Below are 23,799 nucleotides of genomic sequence, written 5' to 3' on the forward strand. Positions count from 1 at the left end.
GTGGGGAGGGGTTTTGCCGTGAAATTGTGGGAGGGGGTTGCCGCGATTGGCGCAAACGGGGGATTGCCACGATTGCTGCGAAATTGCGGGAGGGGATTGCCCGCGAAATTGCGGAGGGGATTGCCGCGAAATTGTGGGAGGGGGTTGCTGCGATTGTGGCGAACGGGGGGGGTTGCTGCGATCAGCCCCGGGGCCCCCTATTGGGCGGGGCCCAGGGGCTTGAGCCCAGTCAAGCCCAATGGTAAGTCCGGCCCTGTTATTGAGTACCGTATATACTCGAGTATAAACCAAGTTTTTCAGCCCTTTTTTTAGCTGAAAATGCCTCCCTCGGCTTATACTCGAGTGAGTGTCCCCACTAACCGTTCTCCGGTGTCTCAGGGGGCCGCTCTGGTGTGTGCGGGTGTTCTCCAGTCTCTCCGGCCCCGCCCCGATGTGTGCGGGTGTTCTCCGGGGCCGCTTTGTGCTGTTACTGCGCCTCATATTCTGTACAGTGTGACAATCCGCCTCTAGAGGTCCAACAGCGGCCTGCATTGTTTACAAGTCACCGCCATTTTGTTGTAGCCACGGCTCAAACCTGCCAGTTTCTGTGACTGTGGAGTCCCTTGGCGCAGGCGTGGAATGGCCAGATCGTCAGAGCGGCTCTCAGGTATGACAACAATGTTGTCAGTAGAAAGAAAAATTACCGTGCTAAGAAACAGTCAAAATTACTAACGAAGCTGCAACAACGAAGTGTCATACAAACACAATACACATAGAAAAAAAGAAGGAGATGTTGCGCTAGTAAACTAAAATACCAGTAGTTGATAAGAGAAGCTGGCAGAGCAGATTTATTATCTCTATATTCACAACGTTATGCTTATGCTTTATCATGAATTATAGTACAGCATTTAGATAAAAGGAATGCTGACCATAAATAACATTAAGCAGTTTAAAATACACACAAAAGAAAAGTGACCCTTCATTGGTGTAAGTGGGAGGAATAGTACCCCATGGTTGTTGTCAGTGATTTTTGGGGCAAGTGGAAAGAAAAGTTACCCATCATTGGTATCAGTGGAAGGAATAGTGACCGATCATTGGTGTCAGTGGGAGGATAGTGGTCAGGGGGGGGCATTTTGGAGAGTCAGCCAATGCTTGTGTATTAGAGCAATGGTCTGACTCTTCTACGAGTCGCCAGTGCTGAGCATTTTAACAGCACTAAACAAGATGTTTATTTTTTACTGTATATGCAGCCTAGCTGTAATAATACAGTAGAAAATTATTTGACTTTAGGAAAATATCATTTCATTTTTTTTTCCTTTCCTTTAAGTACTCATTCCATTCATTGTACACTAAAGCCAATGAACTCACATTATCTATTGCTGTGTGTTAACCTGCAACATGATGTGTGTTGTGTGAATTATCTCTGGTAACACATTTGCTCCAGGCTATACTGTAATATATTAGTGGCATTCAGTCTTCTCAATGTTGATGATTAATTGCTGTGAAAATTAATCTTGTCTGACTGGAAAGGCTATATGAAAGGTGACATCCCAGACTGTAATTTCCCCTGTATTATGTGAGATGTCTGTTGCCCCAGCATTGTGAGCATTGACCTTGTATGAGTCAGTAAGTATATTCATGAGTTAAGTGGTATAGTCATGGGTAGGCTACCTTAACATGTTTAACACACCTTTCTTATACAATAAAGGATGTTGTTTTTAATATTTTAATATTTAATGAATAGGTACAACCAAAACTATTTTTTTTTTTTTTTTTAGCTAGATCTTATTCTTGTCTCTGCCCCCTATGAAAATTAATTTGTTGTTTTTGTCCTGAGGACAGAATGTAATAGGAAATGCAAAATTTGACAGTTGTCATCAGAAAAAGAAGTGACAGTAAATATTTCAGTGGGAGCACTTGTTCTAGTAACAGCTATCTAATGCCCTGTACACATGATCGGAATTCCATCAAAGGAAAAGAGAACATGTTCTCGATGTAATCTCTGATGGAATTCATCGGAATTTCTGATGGGGCATACACACGGTCGGAATTTTCGATGGAAAAAGTCTGTCTGACTTTTTCCATCGGAAATTCCGATCGTGTGTATTAGGCATAAGAGGGAATTTCCCTCACTTTGTAGAAAGTGTTCTAACTTCCTGTTGTATTTATGGGACAGGAACTGAAGGAAAATCTCCACAATGGGATGCAGTGTTGCCAACTGTCAGTATTTTTACTGGCAGCCAGTAAAAAACAGGACATTTTCTCCTGCTAGTAAATGCCAGTAAAAGTAAAAGATTGCCAGTAAAAAATATGGCTGTGACACTCGGCTTGGTCCGGAGCTGACTGAGACCATCCAAGTGCCTGCTACAGTGTGATCGGGCGGCTCTGGCGGAGGCGGTGCCTTAGCATATCGTGTGATGTCATGTTGCAATGGAGCCAAGCCGTAGCGGCCAGAGCTTCATGTGGGGGTCTGCGGTATGGGAACAAGGCAGGCTGGGACCGGGACCGTCAGTGCTGTTTAGGCTGGAGTGGACTGGAGGGACCACTTGGCTTGGAGAGAGACTGTCACTGAGACGTGTTGTGTCGGGGAGGTCTCATTATCATCTGTTCTGCTGTAAACTGCTGTCAATGTCACTATGAGAGTCAATTTTATGTGTGTGTGCCGTCCATTCTAATTTCTTGCCCTCCTGAGTCCTGTCCCTGAGCTACTTACTTACTATATCGAAAACAAAATAAGAAATATGTTTTTTGCCTTATTAGCTACCTTAAATCATATTGCTAATTGTATATTGTATTTGTTTGTAGCCTAAATACTCTAATTTGCACTTAAAACTGTAAATTTGTAATTCTCGTAAATGCCAGTAAAAACTTGGCTGTGCCAGTAAATTTTGGGTGTTGTGTCAGTAAATTTCAATATTGTAGGTTGGCAACGCTGATGGGATGCAATGAGCAACAATTTACCGATGGGCTTTAACACTCAGTTTAAAAAAAAATAGTTTTAGCTTACCTTTATTAAACCAGAGCATAATACTTGAATTAAACCTGTCTGAAACATGTGGGTTTTATATCATTGTAAATGTTATGTCTAAAACCATGCACGGGTGCTGAACTGATACCACATTGCAAGATTTTTTTTTTTACCCCAGGGCTAGCTAGAGAAAGCAAATTAAGATATTGACCAGTGCCCCTTCAGTCTTTTAGGGCCCCAGCCTGTGAAGTGGCATTGGGTGCATTCTAAGATCTATGAGGGTGTCATGGACATGTAATAATGTCTGGCAGCTGACTCTCTTTCTGGCTGCCTTTTATCACCTCTCCTCCCTGTATGGCTCCACCCCAGGCTATCCCAGGAAGTCTATATATACTAGTGCACTGCAGGTCTGCTTTGCTGTTCAACTTTGTTTGTTAGCTTCTGTTCCTGTCTGCCGTGTGCTACGTTAACTCTTCTGTGTACCAATTTTGGCTCGTTTCTGACTACTCCTGTTTGCCTGTGACCCTGACCTTTGGCCTGTCCCTTGGATACCCTCGTCTGCCTGTTGCCCCGACCTGGGCTTAACCATCACTATCCCTTGTGTCCTCAGTGGCTGCTTCCCCTGTCTCCCTACGGAGCGTGACCTAGGGGACCCCAGGGGCCACAACCTGGGTTCAGTTGCAGCAAAGGCCATCCTCACCACTAGAGGCTCTGGTGAACACCTGCTGGACCTTAGACTCCGTACCCTGGGGAATCTTGGGCTCACGTTTCCTGTCCATCCGCAGCAGTCTGCTACTGGGTTCACTACCTTGCGGTACACCCCTGTCTCCAACGGGGTGCATTTGTCACCTGGTCACAGGTGACCTGACAGAGGGCAGGCTGTCTAGGGCAGATTGATCCCCGGAACAATGTTACCTGCATAGTTCCAGCTGTGATGTCAGAGCCAAAGGTGCTGGTGTTATGATGCTATTCCTTGGGTTGGTCATCACTGACCACCAATGTTGGGGCATCTTCCTCCTGCTAAACACTGTGTTTTACACTACATATTCCTGATTCCTGCACTCTATACTTTATGTTGAACATTACATACACCTGACTGCTGCACTTTGTAAGGTGTCCTTTTTTTGTTGCATATTCCTGACTGCTGAGTTATGTTAGGCTATGCTGTACAATACCTTCTGCCATCCAAATACTGGGCTGTACACTGAAGCCATTCAACTCCAGCCAAGGCTTATTGTAATGGCAGCACACTGCTCACTCCCACCTAACACCATGCCTCCAACATGTTTCACCCAGAGCAGGGTTTATTCATCACCATGACTTTGGGAGGGAGTGAGCATGGTGCTGTCATTGCAATAAACCTTGGCTGGAGTTAAACGTCCCGTTATTTGGATGGTGGATTGCAGTGGAGAAAAAGCAGACCCTAGAGCAGAGGTCTCAAACTGGTGGCCCTCCAACTATTGTGAAACTTCAAGTCCCATGAGGCATTGCAAGGTTGACAGTAACAAGCGTGACTCCCACAGGCAGAGGTATGATGGGACTTATAGTTCTGAAACAGCTGGAGGGCCGCCAGTTTGAGACCCCTGCCCTAGAGCTTTGGAACTTGGTTGATTGCAGGGAATCAAGGAGGATATAGACTGGCCTGTGAGGGTTAAGGGTGGAAGGGATTGGCTTCATCTATGCTGTACAGTACATACCCCTGATGCTCTCTAAACCTTATGATGTATGTTACAGTACATACCCAATACTTGCACTCTATACACTATGTTTAAGATTGCATACTCCCAACTACTATATATTATACATTATGTTGTAAGTTTATACCTTGTAAATGGTGCTGTATGTTGCATACTCCTGACCACGCCATTCATTCTCTCAACAGTAACTGGTTGCTAAGATTCTCACAACTATTTTAGCTTTTTTGTCTCTCCTGCAGTTACAACCTCACCTATTTATATGTGTTTAGGTGCCCCCTGTTCTGTCACACCCTACAGATTTTCTACTCTGCTTTCCCAAGGGCCATTTTGTCTAAAACCAGCCCTGTTTCACCAACAGCTTTTATCCTTTACTTTCCTTCCATTTCATAGTAACTATCTAATTGCTACTTGTTTGTTATACTGTTTAGATTACAAACTAGGTGTTTTAAAAAGTCAAATTCCCCCGTACACAGCATCGAAAATTTCCGTCGGGATAAACTCCGACAGATTTTTCTGACGGAATTCCATTCAAGCTGTCTTGCACACACACTGTGACACCAAATTCCGACCGTCCAAAACGCGTGATGTACAACACTACGACGAGCCGAGAAAAATTAAGTTCAATGCTTCCAAGCATGCGTCAACTTGATTCTGAGCATGCGTGTTCTCTTTCTAAGTCTGTCTGAATTTCCGATGGAAAAACTCTGATGGGGCACACACACAGTCGGAATATCCGATGAAAAAATTCAGTCAGACTTTTTCCATCGAAAATTGGGATCGTGTGTACAAGGCAAAAGATCCCTAAAAAGAATGTATAATAATTGGTCAGTTTTACTTCTTGAAATATTTTTTACAAGCTTACAAGTTTATGAAATGTTTTATTTTTTTTTACCATTTGATCAACTTTGTAAAATATAGATGCTTTGATGACATGTGTTTACATGCAAATCAGTTCCCTTATCCTTATTCATAAGCTTTTCTAAAACCTTTTTTTTAATCACCTGTCAGGTCCATATTCTCCATCACAATGCATCATATGATCTGTCATAAGGCACTGCAATGTGAGTGGTACTATTAGATCAATCACCGGTAATCGTTTTATGACAGCAATACTGTAATACCATGGTTGTGAAAGAAAGTAAAAAATAGGCTTTAAAATGAAAAGGCTTTATAAGTGACATAAGAAAACCTAATAGGTTTAGCTAGTTATTATTATTTCAGGTACTTATACAGCTGTCAATTTACGCAGTGCTTTACATAAACATTGTACATTCACCCTCAAGGAGCTTACAATCTAAGGTCCCTAACTCACATTCATATACTAGGGCAAATTTAGACAGAAGCCAATTAACCTACCAGCATGTCTTTGGAGTGTGGGAGAAAACCAGAGTACCCGGAGGAAACCCACACAGGTCAGGGAGAACATCCAAATTCTAGGCAGGTAGTGTTGTGGTTGGGATTTTAACCAGTGACCCTTTTGACTGCTAGGCGAGAGTGCTACCCACTACACCACTGTGTCGTTCTACAGTTTTGTGTTCTTATCTGTTCCTTGCCTATGAGGTCAATGATAATAGCGCTAAAAGTGACAAAAAGTGAAATATTGGGCCTGGTACACCGTTCCCCATATTGCTTTTACTCTATAGTGATCACTTTTTATTGTATGTTGGTTTTTATCAATAAAAGTCTCCTCTTTTTTTGACCTACACCATCGGAAGCCCTTCCCTTTTTTCTCTCTTTCATGGTCTGTGGATGTGAGTTTTTGTGGGCCCTTCCATTTGGTCTCATTGTTACCCCAGTTGGGGGCTACTATCACCAGGAACCATTTGAATTCCTCCGAATGCATCTTGGATCTTTCGGGTTGTTTGGTCTTCCCTTACCTTGAATATCCATGTCCGACTGAGGAATGGTCGTTAACAACTGTATCCATCGGTCCCTTTCGTGGTTTCTTCGATCCAGATTCCTGCCTCTGGATCCCTTGGATATCCGGTTCACCCCCTGATTGGAAACACCCATGTCTGATTGATCTGTTGTCGCTGACACTCAGGTCCAACGGTTCCAGTAAGGCCTTGTACACACGGTCGGACGGTCCGATGAAAACGGTCCGCCGGACCGTTTTCATCGGACATGTCCGCTGCCGGATTTTGGTCTGATGTGTGTACACACCATCAGACCAAAATCCCCGCGGACAGCGAACACGGTGACGTGGTCGCGACGTGGCCGCGACGATGACGCGGCGACGTGCGCGACCCTGGAAGGTCAATGCTTCCACGCATGCGTCGAATCACTTCGACGCATGCGAGGGCTTTCGGCCGAGCGGACATGTCCAATGAGTCGTACTGACCACCGGACATGTCCGACGGACATGGTTCCAGCGGACATGTTTCTTAGCATGCTAAGAAACATTTGTCCGCTGGAAACCTGTCCGCTAGGCCGGGAATCAAGTCCGGTCGGCTGTACAGACGACCGAACATGTTCGCGGAAACTGGTCCGCGGACCAGTTTCAGCAGACATGTTCGGTCGTGTGTACGAGGCCTAAGAGTGTTTTATACACACCACTCATTTGAAGGCATTTTCGTAGTGATGGTTTATATGTTTCCTGTAATAATTTCACTCTGAGGTTCTTCATCCATTTGAGACGGACATTGTTATTATATCAGTTCTCTTATGGGGACTTGTTTACTTCATATCACCATTCACTTGTTTATGTTTCACAGTTCACTTTGTCTAATGGTTTCATACTGTTAGTGATTCATATACTGTTTGTTTCATTGTTTGTCACTCTTAGCGCTACATATTCATTCCCATTTAATTTTGAATTTTTGTTATATTCTTGTGTAGCTGCTTTTCTTTTCTTTTCTTTCACTTTAGGATAGGGAAATAATCACCTTTGTTTATAATAATAATAATAATAATAATAATAATAATAATAATAATAATAATAGTACCCTATTAGCTCTTTGGTCTGGGAATTATACTATTTAAAGCATTTTGTTTTATCTCCTGGATAACTGCATAAAATACCTGTCCAGAAACATGCTAGACTGAGGAGTGGTGTTCTGTAGTCCTAGAACTCTTCCTTTACTATGATTACAGATACAGTTCATCTAATGAGCATTATTACCCAAGAACAGGAGGTTTCTTGCTGGCAAGCTCACCAGCTGAGATTAAAGTGATGCTCCTTCTGGGCCTGTTCACACCAGGCACGTTGAGCTGCACTGGGCAGCTCAGCCTAGTCCTAGTACATGGACAAGGCAAACTCCCTAATCTATCTACTCTATCAACTAATCTACCAAATGATCCTATGTGTTGAGTTCATACCATTGCAATGCAGTGTTTTGCTCTGAAGAAAATAGAATCTGCACTACATTTTTCACTGCAGTGAGCTGCATCTTACTACACCACATCACAACATGAATAAACTGTTAATCAACATGAGTGGAAGGTCCTTTTGTGACATTCCATTTATGTTATAAGACTTCCTGATGAAGCGCGCATGCATGAAATGCATTAAAGCGCAAGCCTGACATGCATTTTCAGGAGCCATCCCTGGTTCCACTTCCTTCGGGTGGAACGCACACCTAGTCTGTGGAGTAGATGGCGGTGCGGGACATATTGGCCGGGAAGCTGCACATGTTTTATGCCTCATTTGCTACGTGTACATGTAAGTGTATACATTTGTGATTTATACTGTATGTCCTGGTGTTATTAAAAACATACTACACTATACACGTCCCTGTTGTGGCCCGCTTTGGAGCTTCTCTTTTCAGTACCTTCAGTGGAAAAGTGGAGTGAGGAAGTTTACTGAAGGAACCGCCTTGTATCTGTCAGAAGGGGAAGTGGATAGATATATGCCTGATGGTCACAATGTTGGCTCGGGTGAGTGCATATTGTTTTTTTTTCACATTGGTTCAAGCAAATTTTTTGGGAGATTGAAGCACTACTATCATCTTTCATAAGAATGCGATGACTGGACACATATTTCTGGATTTGTTTTGCTTTTTTAATATGGACTTACTGTAATATTATGGACTGTTTATATGTTATGTCAGGAGTTATGTATAATTAACACATGTGCACGGATTCTTTTTGAACTTTCATGTATTCATTTTATTTTTTGATGGTAGCACCCACTTTATTCTTTTATATATTCTAATTATGTTGACAAAAAAAAAAAAAAATGAACAATCTGATGCTCTGTAGTCAGCTCATCAGCACTGTGTACTCCAAAGTGAAAACTAGTGTCCAGTCGATAAAGTGGGTTCAAAGAGGGAAGATCTGTTGTTTTTTTGTTTGATCTATACTGCTTCACAGTTGTGGCATAGCCCATATGTCTTAGGCCCCATACACACGATAGAATCCATGCGCTTGAATTTATCCGCGGATCGGTTTCAGCGGATCGGCGGATTTATCTGTTGGTCCGCTGTCACGTACACACTAGCGTATAAAAATCCCCGCGAACCAGAACGTATGCAACGTAAACCACGTAAGACGTCACTATAAAGGGGAAGACCAAAGTCAACTGCGCCGCCCTCTGTTCCGCTTTTGCTAGTTCCGTGTGACCGCGTGCTAGTTAAGGTTTGGTTAGAGCCGATTCGTGCTTTTCAGTCTCCGCGGTTTGACAGGTGGTATTCTTGGGTTCAGTGCGTGTGCTTGCGGGTTTGCAGTTGGCATTCGGGCACAGGCTTTCAGCACGTTTCCGCGTACTGTGCGCTCGTATCTGTGTGTCGTGCGGGCTTAGCAGGTTGTGCTGGATTTGGGGGTGCTTTCTGTTGGAGTGTGTTCTTGACTGACCAGCCGGCCGGTTTGAATCCATGATGGAGCAGCATCGTCGATTCTCGCGAATTGGTGGTGTTTATGGGTTTGCTTATGGACAGGCTCAGCGAATCAGTTGTTTGGGCAGGAACACTGGGAGGAGGCGTTTCTGGACCAAGAATTAGTTGCGCCAGCGTGACCATTTTTCTCATATGCCTCTGCTTAGGGAACTCCAGGAGAATAATCCTGATGATTTTAGGAATTTTCTCCGCATGACGGACCCCGTATTCAACCGTCTGCTGGAACTTCTGTCCCCCTATATCACGAGGCAGGACACTGTGATGCGGGAATCCATCACGGCCGAGCAGAGGCTTATTGCCACGTTGCGGTACCTGGCGACTGGGAGGAGCCTGCAGGACCTCAAGTTCTCGACAGGCATCTCTCCCCAGGCGCTTGGGGTCATCATACCGGAGACGTGTACTGCCATCATACATGTTCTGCAGGAGGAGTATATTAAGGTAAGTTCCCTAATTTTTAACATCACAATGTTTTTTTTTTAAATGTGTGAGAAAGTCTAATATTTTTTTCTTCCCTAATAACCATGAGATTGTAATCTGCTGTGTGTGGGATGTTCCCTTTTCTCCCCATGCATGTTGTTAACCTTTACATGTTTTTTTGGGGGGCCTACCTGCATATTTTGTCCTTACCCACCATAAACCTGTCCAGCATGCTTTGCTAGGCCCAAACCCACCTAGCCAATTTTGGCATTTTGGCTAATCAATTGTAGCTCTGCCCCCCCCCCTCCTCCCCCCCGAAATTAGTTTATTGCTCTATCATCAGAGGGATGTGGAGTCTGATAATTAAGTGGGCCTATATTGTTTTAACTAAATACTCACTTCACAATGATGGTATGAAATTAGAATCCTGTTGTTGAAGTTGCACAATGATGGTTTTTGTATTGTGATTGCAATGTTTATCTGATAAATTAGTAAACATTTTTTTTTTGTTTGTCCCCATAGCTACCCTCCACACCACAGGAATGGCAGTCTGTGGCTTCCCAATTTGCCCAGCGTTGTGATTTTCCGAACTGCGGTGGAGCAATAGATGGGAAGCACGTCCGCATTGTGCCCCCACCCCACTCGGGGTCCTACTATTTTAACTACAAGGGTTTTCATAGTATCGTGTTGATGGCGGTGGTGTCGGCACAGTATGAGTTTCTCTATGTGGACGTGGGGAAGAACGGCCGGCTGTCAGATGGGGGAGTGTTCTCACGGACTGAATTCTACGATCGTCTCCAAACTGGTGATCTGGCATTGCCACCAGATGAAGCTAATGTAGAAGGACTTCCGTTTGTGTTCGTCGCGGACGAAGCTTTTGGGCTTGGACCTCACCTAATGCGGCCTTTTCCCCATAGGACTCTCACCTACGAGAGGAGGGTGTTCAATTATCGGTTGTCCAGAGCTCGGAGGGTAGTCGAGAATGCCTTTGGGATTCTCACCAACCGGTTCCGCCTGTTCCTGACAGCTATACATCTGGCGGAATATAAATTGAACACCGTTGTATTTGCCTGCTGCATTTTGCACAACTTTTTACGCAGGCATTCCCAGACGTACCTACCCGACAGCGTTTCTGAGGCAAGACTACTCTCAGATCCTCTCCCTGGGCTGGACACTGGTCGCGCTGGCATTGGCACCCCATCTGCTCGTGAGGTACGCGACAAATATGTTGAGTACTTCATGGGTCGGGGGGCCATTGCTATGCCAGATGATATTACTTTCTAATTCGGCCCCCAAAAGAAAGGAATATTCACAGAACTAATAAATAATTAGACCATTGGACTTTATACAGTTGTTTGTCATTACTGCTTTGTTGCTTTTTATCTGTCTTCCTGGTTTGCAACAAAAATAGTGCACTTCTAGTGCCAAATGTAGGTTTCAGGTTTTAGTAAATAAACACAATTGCACATTATTCACTCATCTACAAACTGGGTATCCAGCATATAAAAGAAGAAAGCCACTCATTGTTTGTTTTTTGGACAAGCTTTTTTTATTTTGAGCTTGTTCATTTTCCTTGCTTGCTCAAATTTTTACTAACAAACATGTCAACTTTGAAATAAAGGGGGGGGTTTCAAATTTGGGACTTTAAATGAGGTAGTTAGTAAACCACCTCCATCCCTGGTTGTATAATAAAAAAGAAAGAGAGAGCGGGACTTTAAATGAAGCATGTGCAGGGATCAGATTACAATGGATAGGGGGAAAATAATAGATATGGAATAAGTTATTAATTTCAAGACTTTCAAATAATGCACCGTCCATGACTATATTGCATTATTAAAGAAATTTTGTAAACAATTATATATATACTTGACAGAAAAAGCTGGGGTATTTAACCACTTCCCGCCCGGCCTATGGCCGATTTACGTCCGGGAAGTGGTTATGAAATCCTGACAGGACGTTCTAGAACGTCCTGCAGGATTTCATGCCGCGCGCGCCCGTGGGGGCGCGCATCGCGGCGATCGGTGATGCGGGGTGTCAGTCTGACACCCTGCATCTCCGATCTCGGTAAAGAGCCTCCGGCGGAGACTCTTTACCACGTGATCAGCTGTGTCCAACCACGGCTGATCACGATGTAAACAGGAAGAGCCGCCGATGGCTCTTCCTCACTCGCGTCTGACAGACGCGAGTAGAGGATAGCCGATCTGCGGCTCTCCTGACAGGGGGGGTTAGCGCTGATTGTTTATCAGCGCAGCCCCCCCTCGGATCGCCACACTGGACCACCAGGGATGCCCACCCTGGAGCACCAGGGTGGGCAAAAAAAAAAAAAAAAAGTGTAAAAAAAAAAAAAAAAAAAACCATAAAGAAAAAAGATGCCAGTCAGTGCCCACAAATGGGCACTGACTGGCAACAATCAGTGCTGCCACCCCAGTGTCCATCAGCGCCACCCCAGTGTCCATCAGCGCCACCCCAGTGTCCATCAGCGCCACCCCACAGTGCCCATCCATGCCCAGTGCCCACCTAGCAGTGCCCATCTGTGCCGCCCATCTGTGCCACCCATAAGTGCCCATCTGTGCCGCCCATGAGTGCCCATCTGTGCCGCCTATGAGTGCCCAGTGCCGCCCATGAGTGCCCATCAGTGCCGCCTATGTGTGCCCATCAGTGCCGCCTACGTGTGCCCATCAGTGCCGCCTACGTGTGCCCATCAGTGCCGCCTATGTGTGCCCATCAGTGCCGCCTATGTGTGCCCATCAGTGTCGCATACCAGCGCCGCCAATCAGTGCCACCTCATCTGTGCCCGTCAGTACTACCTCATCGATGTCCATCAGTGCCATCTCATCGGTGCCCATTAGTGCCGCCATATCAGTGCCCGTAATTGAAAGAGAAAACTTATTTACAAAAAAATTAACAGAAAAAAATAAAAACGTAATTTTTTTTCCAAATTTTCAGCCTTTTTTTAGTTGTTGCGCAAAAATAAAAAATCGCAGAGGTGATCAAATACCACCAAAAGAAAGCTCTATTTGTGGGGAAAAAAGGACGCCAATTTTGTTTGGGTACAGTGTAGCATGACCGCGCAATTGCCATTCAAAGTGCGACAGTGCTGAAAGCTGAAAATTGGCTTGGGCGGGAAGCTGCGTAAGTACCTGGTATGGAAGTGGTTAATATAGAAAAAAGGGTTTTTTTTTTTTTTTTTTTTTTTTTTTTTTTTGGGGCTATAAATTAGATGACAAACTCAAATACAGGTGAAGCAATAAACATTTCTAACCAGGTTCCTCCTTACCATCCAATCAGCAAGCCAAGTACAACGGTCTAACTATACATATTAAAAGCAGAGGATTAGTCGCACACATTTGCAAATATATGTTTTAAGCTGCAGAGCCATCGCCAAGGCTCCCTGCGATTCTGCAGTCCTAACTACACACTTTTTAAAGTCTCCTCAATGGAGGCATGTACAAACTGATGGGTGGATGAAGGACAGGTGATTGGGGGGTGTGTCCCCACCTCACCTATGCCTGGTAAGAAATGAAAAAACAAAACCACAAAAAGAAACTGCAGCAATAGCTAAAATCAATGCAGACACCTGATTTAGACAATCGAGTCCCACAACTCACATGCTTCCATCCCTCATTATTTTGGAATAAAGGGGGGGGTTTCAAATTTGGGACTTTAAATGAGGTAGTTAGTAAACCACCTCCATCCCTGGTTGTATAATAAAAAAGAAAGAGAGAGCGGGACTTTAAATGAAGCATGTGCAGGGATCAGATTACAATGGATAGGGGGAAAATAATAGATATGGAATAAGTTATTAATTTCAAGACTTTCAAATAATGCACCGTCCATGACTATATTGCATTATTAAAGAAATTTAGTAAACAATTATATATATACTTGACAGAAAAAGCTGGGGTATTTAATATAGAAAAAAGGGTTTTTTTTTTTTTTTTTTTTTTTTTTTGGGGCTATAAATTAGATGACAAACTCAAATACAGGTGAAGCAATAAACATTTCTAACCAGGTTCCTCCTTACCATCCAATCAGCAAGCCAAGTACAACGGTCTAACTATACATATTAAAAGCAGAGGATTAGTCGCACACATTTGCAAATATATGTTTTAAGCTGCAGAGCCATCGCCAAGGCTCCCTGTGATTCTGCAGTCCTAACTACACACTTTTTAAAGTCTCTTCAATGGAGGCATGTACAAACTGATGGGTGGATGAAGGACAGGTGATTGGGGGGTGTGTCCCCACCTCACCTATGCCTGGTAAGAAATGAAAAAACAAAACCACAAAAAGAAACTGCAGCAATAGCTAAAATCAATGCAGACACCTGATTTAGACAATCGAGTCCCACAACTCACATGCTTCCATCCCTCATTATTTTGGAATAAAGGGGGGGGTTTCAAATTTGAAACCCCCCCCTTTATTCCAAAATAATGAGGGATGGAAGCATGTGAGTTGTGGGACTCGATTGTCTAAATCAGGTGTCTGCATTGATTTTAGCTATTGCTGCAGTTTCTTTTTGTGGTTTTGTTTTTTCATTTCTTACCAGGCATAGGTGAGGTGGGGACACACCCCCCAATCACCTGTCCTTCATCCACCCATCAGTTTGTACATGCCTCCATTGAGGAGACTTTAAAAAGTGTGTAGTTAGGACTGCAGAATCGCAGGGAGCCTTGGCGATGGCTCTGCAGCTTAAAACATATATTTGCAAATGTGTGCAACTAATCCTCTGCTTTTAATATGTATAGTTAGACCGTTGTACTTGGCTTGCTGATTGGATGGTAAGGAGGAACCTGGTTAGAAATGTTTATTGCTTCACCTGTATTTGAGTTTGTCATCTAATTTATAGCCCCAAAAAAAAAAAAAAAAAAAAAAAACCCTTTTTTCTATATTAAATACCCCAGCTTTTTCTGTCAAGTATATATATAATTGTTTACAAAATTTCTTTAATAATGCAATATAGTCATGGACGGTGCATTATTTAAAAGTCTTGAAATTAATAACTTATTCCATATCTATTATTTTCCCCCTATCCATTGTAATCTGATCCCTGCACATGCTTCATTTAAAGTCCCGCTCTCTCTTTCTTTTTTTTTTTTTTTTATTATATGTCAACTTTGAGTTTTTGCAAGGTTTGTTTGTTTTTTTATATTTTTTAGTTATCGAATTCTCGGATTTTTTACAATCATTATTCTCCTATATTTTTGGAGTTCACCAACAATGTTTTTAAATTTTACATTTTTCACACAAATAGAAAATTTCACAAATGTAAACTGAACACAATTTTTGTGTGTGAATTTTTTAAACAAATATTTATATATATTTTTTTTTTTTTTAGGACAAATTTTTTTTATTTTTTTGGGGTATTATTGCTCAAATCTTGGTCCAAGTTTTTGGACATATTTCACACCCAACATTTTTAGTGAATTTTTTTGAATATTTGGAAAGGTTTATTATAAAAAATCTTCTATTTTTCCATTTTTTTGGGTTTCCTTTATTTAATATTTTTGGTTTTTTTTTGAAAATTTAAAAAAATATTATAAAATGTTTGTATTTTTTAATTTTTAATTTAATTTTAATAATAATTTTTTTTTTTTAATTTTTTATTTAATTTTAATATAAATTTTTTTTTTTTTTTTTTAGTTTTTTTCCTGCTTTTTGATTGAAGCCTTTATTTTTTAGAAAACATATAAAATGTGTAAAACATATAAAAGACAAATGTTTCACTTGTACATCCCAGTCATGGTGTGAGTTCACACCTGAACACGCCAAAATTTGAAGATGCACACACCAATGGACAAATGTCAGTTCTACAACATCTAAACACCGACAAAGGGCGACATGTGCTATCTGCCATCATGAGTGATCAATGTCTGTGTTATGTGGGAGCAAACCCTTCATCCAAAACTACTTGAGAATCGAGGAGGGGGTTGTACCCACAAAGCACAGATAATCAAGATTCTGTGATGGCAGATAGCACATGTTGCCACACTGTGTGTGCATCTTCAAATTTTGGCGTATTGCTGAGTCACAAAATAAAACTGGTTGGGGGATGGGCGGGTGGGGGGGGTGTTCAGTCTTTGACCCGGCCCATCATGTCAATGATGTTTTTATAGTTCTGTTCTATGGCGCTCATTTTTTGGCGCATAGTTTCCAGCTCGGTGCAGCACTCTAAAAAGTATGATTTGACATTTTGTTCCATGAGATGCAGTCTTTGGCGCATGTTGTCCATCTCACTGCTGCACTCCATCACTTGCTGTATAATGATTCCAGCACTGGCGGCAGAAAAATGATGACCAACATCTTCATCCCCCTACAAAATGAAGCCAAAAAAATACAATGTGAGAAAAAGCCTGTCTAGATCTATATAGGGTTGCCACCTCATCCCTTTAAACCACAACACATATTAATTTAACAGGTTCTGTGGCTGATTAAGGTGGTAATTAAACTCATCTGGTGCCATATCAGCATTACACTAGCCACAGAACATGTGTAATCCATATGTGTTTGGGAATAAAGGGATGAGGTGGCAAGCCTATCTACATCTGTTTTTCCAGATCAAGCTGGTGTGACACTGACCTGATGGTGTGCTCCTTCCAGCCTCCACATCTTCGACATCTTGAATCACTCCTCCTTCTTGCACCACTTCCCCATCATCCTCCACGACTCCTCCTTCCATCAATCCACCATCTTCTAAATTGCTAAAATCCTCCTCATCAAATTCCCCTTCCTCATCCACAAGTACCAGATCCAAGATGACTCCATCTTCCTCTCTTCCTTGCATATCCTCCTCCTCCTCCACATCCTCCTCTCTTCCTTGCACATCCTCCTCCTCCTCCACATCCTCCTCTCTTCCTTGCATATCCTCCTCCTCCTCCACATCCTCCTCCTCTTCCTTCCACATCCTCCTCCTCCTCCACATGGCGAGATGTTTGATGTTGGCCTTGTCTGGCCCTCTCTGCCTCCTCAAACTGCAGGCGTCTTCTTTCCCCTAAATAAACAATGAAAAAAAGGTATACTCATCAACACACAGATATTGTAGAGCAGAAATCGCATACATTGCTTTATTAAGGAAGAGGCTTTTTTTTGGGGCTAAATTGGTTCTTCTCCCCCCCACTCCTACATTTGGGATGACTTCTATGGCAAGCTCTGATTCGGGCCCTTTTTAGCGAAGTGACACACATGGATGTCCCCCCCTTAAATTTTAACACGGACACCATACAAATTACAATCTTTATATTTAGGTGGAGACACAGGTGCTCTGGATTTCAGATATGAAAACACCAGCTTAGTAGCACTGTTGGCATTACACAGTCTTGGATTTGCATTTTCCACAACTCTATTTGTACACAATGTTTACAAACCATGTTTTTGGCCAGAGAGGCATGTCCAGGTGTTTTGTTCCTGGGCCAACATCGTATTTTGGAGAAATAAGCTGATGTCAAAGATGTTTACTATTAACAGTCGTTGCCCAAGCAAAATGTTTGAGAACAACACCTTCTATTTCAACATGAGCTCAGAAGTACAACCAGGCCAAGGAGACAGATGTAGAAATGTACCTGACCAAGCTAAAAATCTAAAAAGGTTCCCCCCCCAACTAATATCATTAACTTACTTTTCTTTAAGATTTTTTGATCCTCTTGTACTGATGTGGCTCCCTCAGTTTCAAATCAGACCACCGTTTCCGTAGCTGCTCCTTGGACCTGGTGATCCCAAACATTCTCTTCATTCTTCTTGCCACCTTCTCCATTATTTTCCCCTTTCTGCGGTTGGGGGTCTTGTATGGCCCATATTTGCCATCATAATCCTTCCTCCGCATTATATCCACAAGCTCTATCATTTCCTCAAAAGCCATATTAGTGGCCTTATACCGTTTTGGACGGGATCGGGACGTTCCTGCCTCTGTCCCCTCACTTCTGGCCTGAGAGCTCCGTGCATGCTCGCCTGTCATCGCCATCTTTCATCCCCACAGAGATTAGGGGCGTGGAAACCAGGAAATGTCCCGTCATGGGTGTGTACGAGGGCGGCGGTTCATGCATACGCGGAGTGTAGAGAATGAATAAGACGTAATTACGTAGGTTACACGGAGATTCTTCGCTCGTTTCACAGAAGTTACATAGTTCACGCCATATTTTTGGAGTTAACATTGATTAGGGGGCATGGCAAAGGTGACGAAGGCGGGGTGTCACGCACACGCGGAGTGTATAGAAGGGAAGCCACGTGGTTACGTACGTTACGCGGAGATGATTATAACATTTGACAGAAGTTACACACTTAACGCCATATTTTTGGAATTAACATTGATTAGGGGGCATGGCAAAGGTGACGAAGGCGGGGTGTCACGCATACGCGGAGTGTATAAAAGGGAACCTACGTGGTTACGTACGTTACGCGGAGATTAATTCAAGGTGCTTCACGAGGAGCTAGAGATAGTAAGGTAAGAAAATTGGAACATGGGATCAGCAGAGGCCTAAAAAATATAGAGCCATGGGATTGGGGTTTGGTCTGTTGTTTGCACCCTTTTAACGCTACTTATGTTTCTTGTGTCCCCAAAACGGTAATTCCTTCTCACAATGCTTTCACACATCACTTTAATGTAGATGTGAAGAATGCTCTACGTATTTGTAGTTTTTGCCAGGTGTATTGTGATCATGCAAGTATTGTTCTGTGTTGGTTGGCCAGAGGTTAGTATGTGAAGTGTATTTCTATGTCAGGAATGATGAGGGGCATGCTAGGTACACATGAAATAGTGCCTTGAGGAATGGTCAAAATATCAAAAATGGAGGATGGTTAGAGATGACACGTATTTAGCAAACTTATTTCAAAAATGGTCTGCATATGAAATAATTGTTGGTCACAACAATGGGGCAGAGCTGGGCAGCATTTTAGCTGCAGGAGACACTGTGTTTGCATAGTAGTTTAGAAATCTGGTGCCACATATTCTTACAATGTGAATGCTGTGCATTTTTTTATGCTTCTTAATTTTTATTTTTACAGTGTGTTAATTGTGTGTTTTCGAAAAAAACTTTCAAAAAGGAAATGGAACAGATTGTGGGCCAAGAAGCTATAAGTCGCCTTATTGCGAAGTATCGGGAGACGCCCCTACTTTGGGATAGCAGACACCCCCTGTATAAAAATCGGGCGCGCAGAAGGACAGCACTTGCTGACATTGCAACATATATGCAGACATGGGTTCCCGACTGCACAGGCCACATAGTCAAGAACAAAATGAACAACCTGAGGGCCGCATTCCGCACAAAAAGAAAACAACTACGGGAACAACAATCAGGAGCAGCAGCAAGCCAGTCCACGGAGCCAAGTCTGTGGTACTACCAGGAGCTGGAGTTTTTGGGGGATCAAATGGATGGCCGGCGATCAATGTCAAGCCTTCCTCCCAGACAGCAGGGCAGCAGACCTTCCACGGATCAGCGTAGACAGGAGGAGAACAGTGAGGGGCTGGCTGGCATGCGCCCAGATCTTCGACTGAGCACTTCTTCTGATGAGGTAGAGTATTTTACACCCAATTTTTTGGCTGCTAATTATGGTTTAATTCTTGAGTTGATATTGTAAGCACAAAATAAAAAATGGCTGAGAAAATTCGTGGTCATAAAAATAGGGGTCCTGGATGACAAGTGCAGGGATCAGAAGGAGAGTAGATTAAAGATTAAAGTAAGATAAAACAAACCAGTCTAGAGCATGAAAATGTGTGTGATTTGCTGGTGTCAAATTGTAAAAAATTTTCCTTTTTTGCCACAGGAAGAAGAGACCAGCCTGGATTTGACGGCTACTGAGCCCGAGATGCATGCCAGCCAGGAGGAAGGGGTCATTGCCAGCCAGGAGGAGGAGGCCGGGCCAAGCACTAGTCAGGAGGGCCCCAGGCCCAGGGCTAGCACAAGCCCGCATGTCCCTCCCCCCCAGGTCAGGCAAGCAGGCCTAATGAGGCGCAGGAGGGAAGTTGAGGATAGGAGCCTCGAGATGATCAGGGAGGCAAGCGCCATAATGAGGGCCCCCCCTGACCCGCACTGAGGCCCACAGTGCCTATGTGGCACACGAACTATCAACAGGGGGGGAGGAAGATCAGAGGCGTGCCAGGAACCTATTAAATAAGGTCATTCTATGGATGCAGAGGGGCTGGCTGACCGATGACACCGAGCTCAGTGACCCGGCCCATCCTGCCCAACATCTCTTACCTCCTCCTGCTGCCACATCCTCCCCATCTGCAAGAGGCCGTTTCCGGATCCGTGGAAGATCTGCTGCAAGGAGGGTTACAAGGAACAGGAGAAGATGATTCCCGGCCTTCCATTTGATCCCCCAAAAACTTTTTGCTTTTTGGACTACCACAGCCTGGGCTCCATTGGCTCGCTTGCTGCTGCTCCTGGTTTTTTGTTTTTGTGGTTGTTCTTTAGTTGTCGGTATGCGGTCCTCAAGGTTTGCCATTTTGTCCTTGACTATGTTGCCTGTGCAGTCTGGAACACAAGTCTGCATGTATGTTGCTATCTCAGCAAGTGCTGCCCTTCTAGTTATTTTTGTGGTGAATTAGGTTTGAAATAAATTGTGATTTTCTTTTCAGAAATACCTTGTCTATTGCTTTTTTACACTGTGTTGATTAGGCATGAAACATTTTTGGTAATATGTGTCATTTAGAAAGGACACCAACTCCTTGTGGGGGGGGGGGGGACATTTGGTGTACCAACTTGGTGAAACCAAAAAGGAAAAACACACGCATAACAAAAATGGTGACATAACCTCACCCAAAAAAATACAAAAAAAATGTGCATGAAAAAACAATGGTGCCAGAAATTGCACAAAAAAATAAATAAAAATAAAATGGGCATGAAAAAACAATGGTGCCAGAAATTGCACAAAAAAAATAAATAAAATAAAATGGGCATGAAAAAACAATGGTGCCAGAAATTGCACAAAAAAAAAATACAAAAAAAAATGGGCATGAAAAAACAATGGTGCCAGAAATTGCACAAAAAATATTAATAAAAAAAAACACACAAAAAAAATAAATTCCATTTAAAAATAAACCAAAAAACATAGACATGTGGAGGACTAAAATAAAGTTACAACATCTGGATAGATAGCATCAGCAAGAGAACGGGTTTATTCTAGCAAGAGAACGCAGAAAAAAAAAGAGGCAAGAAACAACACAATAGAGCTTTAACAGGACGAATGTGCCATATCACAAACAAACGAGAGTTTTACCTGAACGAGTGCTCCCATCCCCTTATTTCGTCTGAGCATGCGTGGGATTTTTATCCGCGGATATTGTGTACTAACCAACGGATATATCCGTCGGATAGCTTCACAGCGGATATATTTGTTAAGCATGTCAGCAAATATTTGATCTGCTGAAAAGCGATTCGACGGAAAAATATCCGCGGATAATTATCCGCTGGAGTGTACACACCATAGAATCTATCCGCTGAAACCCGTTTGCACGGATTTATCCGCGGATAGATTCTATTGTGTGTACGGGGCCTTATGCTTGGCCTGGGGTGGGAGGGATGCTATGGGCCTCTTCAGCTTTGCCCCAGGAAAAACTCAACTCATCGGCAGTTGTCTTTGTGAGACTCTGTTGTAGAAAAAAAAACATCCTGCTTGCTTCAAAAGAGGAAAAGGGAAAAAAAATATCAACATTATCCTGTTATATCAAAGCAACCTCCATTCATTCTTACAAACTGGTGTTCTTTTCTCAGGGGCAAACTACATAACAATCTGTGGAAAATAGGGGATGATAGGGCATCATATCTATTGATTCTAGTCTAGTGTGCATTTCCCCTTTTTGCATGTAACTATGTTGGTGCTAGCATTAAACCATTTTAATGAGCCCACAAGCTGGGAAATATATTTGCCATTCTGCGCATGACATTTTGAATTTAAAGGGTCACTAAAAGATTTTTTTTTTAGCTAAATAGCTTCCTTTACCTTACTGCAGTACTGGTTTCATGTCCTTATTGTTGGTTTTTGCTTTGAAGTAGCTGTAATTCTGCTGTGATCTCCACACTTCCTGGTTGTCTGGCTCCTTATAACCACAGTACTGGGAGCTTTTCACGGTGGTCTAAGCTGTCATTACTGTGTGTTTAAAACTTAACAGAACCAATCAGATTCATTTTAAAAACAAAACACTGCCCTGGATTTGTTTGTGTTTGTTCTGTGGGTCTCTTTACTTCACAGAAACATGAAACCAGTTTAAAACCGAAAGTGAAACTAGAGGCACATTATATGATAGAATTTAATCTATTTTTAATCATTTTTAAAAGGAATCAGTTAACTTTTATGTCTCTATACCCTGTAAACAGTCATTTCAGCAAAAAAAAAAAAAAATCCTTTAGTGACCCTTTAATGCTCCAGCTCTCAAGCCGTATTTTTCAAACTTGCTAATTCTGTGCAGAGTGAATGATCAGGCCTGCTCACTTGAAGATTCTTCAACCGATTGTGTGAAAACTAGAGCCTTGGACTCTGTTAGGAACAATCACAGATAAATAATTCTGAATACAATTTGCTTGCCAAACCTCATTGAAATGCATACAGTATGTCCTTTTCCATGTAAATTGGTTTATTTCTAAAAATTGCTGGTACTGTGCAAAAAGTGAGAAGACACTTCTTGGTGTTACACCCTCCTAGTTAGGTGCTTAGCTGTCAGGCAAATGTAGTGCTTTATGTGTTCGTCTGTAGTCCAATGATCAGTGGCTGTTTGCTTTGGGCTGATCAGGATTCCTTAGGCTGCACACTTGATTGCTTCTCCCTGCTTTCTGGAAAGCTCCAGAACATAGGGGTGAAGCCGGATTAGTGAGCAGTTTGAATATTTATGAGGTCCCAGCCAATCCGTAGTTCTGAGGTATGCTTAGAAGTTGCCTGGAGAGAACATAAATATCCGGGGGCTGAATCAGTCAGGATCCCTGTTCCAAGAAATTATATTCTTGGCAACTTAGCTGACACATAGCAAGAAGCTGAACGGGATTCAAAACTGGGGGGGACTATCCACACAAAGGAATCTTTTAGGCTAAGGAAAAAGGGGAGTTTCACCTAGGGAATAATCTGAAGAGTTTTCTTTGCAAATGTTTGCCTGATGCAAGAGGAAGGCCTTAGCCTAAAAGACTACTTGGACTACTTAAGGACTTGTGAGTACAGACCTGAGAGAAGAACCTGGGTGACTGTGCTGCTGTTAACCCCTTGGTGCATTTTGATTAGACTTAGGCCTGGGGTGTTGTCTATGGTGCCTCAGTGCTGTACATTTCCCTGGAAACTGATTGAGGGAACATTTCTAAGAAATAGCCGCAGAAGAAGATGTCCTGTTGTTACTGTTCAGCGTTCTAAATTATCCACTGGTTCTGCATCCTATTCAAGTTACTTAGCATAAATACTGAAAAAGTAACCCTTAGAGTATTCATTGAACAAGAAGAGTGACCACTGTTGTGTGCTTGTTTGCCACCGTAGTATTGGGAACGTGAACCTGGGACATAAACCAGCGGCCCTTGCGGGGGTAGTGCTACATTGGCATGGAAGGTTATTTAACACTAGCAATGCAATGCTTATTGTACAAAACAATACTTCGATAGTGTCAATTGCTAGGTTACGGCATTAAGTGACAGTTCTGTGAAGACAGCATGTAGTAAGGTGTGGTGAACATCTTGTCACTATAAATTACAACCAATTAGTGTCTTGTGTTATAGATACTACCACACCTCTCAGACACTAATAATCACAAGTTTCAACACTGTAATTAAAAAAAGCTTTGCTATGATTTTTTTTATAATTTGCTATTGTTATATTTTAGTCTTAAAATATATTTCTAAACTTTTACAATTATATCGTAAAAGCTAAGCTCATCTTTCTGACCATGTTTCATGTTACATATAAACAGAAATCAGTGCAGTGCAAACCAATTATAAATGTATAA

Source organism: Rana temporaria, chromosome 5 (genome assembly GCF_905171775.1).
Source record: "Rana temporaria chromosome 5, aRanTem1.1, whole genome shotgun sequence".
Lineage (NCBI taxonomy): Eukaryota > Metazoa > Chordata > Amphibia > Anura > Ranidae > Rana > Rana temporaria.